Source organism: Trichechus manatus, unplaced genomic scaffold, assembly GCF_000243295.1.
Source record: "Trichechus manatus latirostris isolate Lorelei unplaced genomic scaffold, TriManLat1.0 scaffold00034, whole genome shotgun sequence".
NCBI lineage: Eukaryota > Metazoa > Chordata > Mammalia > Sirenia > Trichechidae > Trichechus > Trichechus manatus.
The window spans coordinates 7,892,441-7,893,460 of NW_004443970.1; the positions used below are offsets into that span (position 1 = coordinate 7,892,441).

General features: G+C 60.4%; 1 protein-coding gene across 1 annotated transcript in view; it reads right to left on the minus strand.

Annotated features, from left to right (window-relative positions):
- The window catches only part of RBPJ (recombination signal binding protein for immunoglobulin kappa J region), a 123,556-nt gene extending 123,387 nt beyond the window's left edge, over positions 1-169 (minus strand). Inside the window, exon 1 of the mRNA XM_023730231.1 lies at positions 118-169. The gene's annotated coding sequence lies outside the window, so the exon portion shown is untranslated. The remainder of the gene's footprint in view (positions 1-117) is intronic.
- Positions 170-1,020: the final 851 nt, after the last annotated feature.

The following is a 1,020-nucleotide window of genomic DNA, read 5'->3' on the forward strand; positions in this document are numbered from 1 at the left end:
GCCCTCGCGGCCCGCGGACGCCGAGCGCACCGCGGCCCCTGAACCCGCCGCCCGCCACGGGCTGCTAGACGGCCGCAACTTTCCCGGTTCCCACCGCTCAGATTCCCTCAGACTTACCCTGTCACAACAGGCGCCATCTTCCACAAACTCTCGCCAAAACTCCAACCCTCGCGAGATTCCCCCCGACGCCTTCCCTGATCACTCTCCCCCGCCCTTCCCTTTTTCCTCACTCTTCGAGTTTACCCAGCCCCCTCGCTGCTCTTTCCCTCGCAGCCGCCGCGAAAAGCCAGACGCCTTGCGCCGCCTGGGGAGTAGGGGATCCTGTTTGCTCCCTTCCCTGGAAACCTACCCAAGCGATGGAGCATGCGCAGGCGGCTCCACTGCGGGCGAGCCCTCCGTGTGGTCCATGGGGAGCGCTCCGGTTATCCGGGTTTTGGGACGCGCCCTGAGGGACGTACGTGGAGACTGAGGAAAACCGGAGGGGATTACAACTGGGACGGGGAATGGAGGGGTCAGGAGGCGGGGCCGAGGGGAACGGAGGTGGGGTCCTGGGAAAATCGGCCGCGTTTCACAGGCCTAGATGAAACACCTCCTCAAATGGGTGTTTTCCAAGTAGCTTCCCGCTCACTCTGGGTTCCCAGCCTCTTCCATTCATTCAAACGTTCATTGTACGCCGCCTTTATGCTGGTCTCAGCGTTAGATGCTGGAGCTACTAAAACGCCTGGGGTTAGGGCGAGTGGCATACCGGGAACCTTCTTCATTCATTCGACACCCAGCCTAATGGGAGGCGGACATGATTACAACGTGGTCCGACCCTACAGAGCTCTGTACACGAAAAACTTTTGCAGTTGAGCTCTGTCGCCTTAGCTTCCTTCTCCTGGGTGCGAAATGAGGTCAGGTCAAGGCCTCTGGCAAAGGCATCCACCTCATATGCACAGGCCAGAATGCCGAGTAGTCTTCTCCAGAAGTGAAAACTATGGAATTGAGAGCCGCCGCCACCCAGCCCCGGCCTGAGGGCCC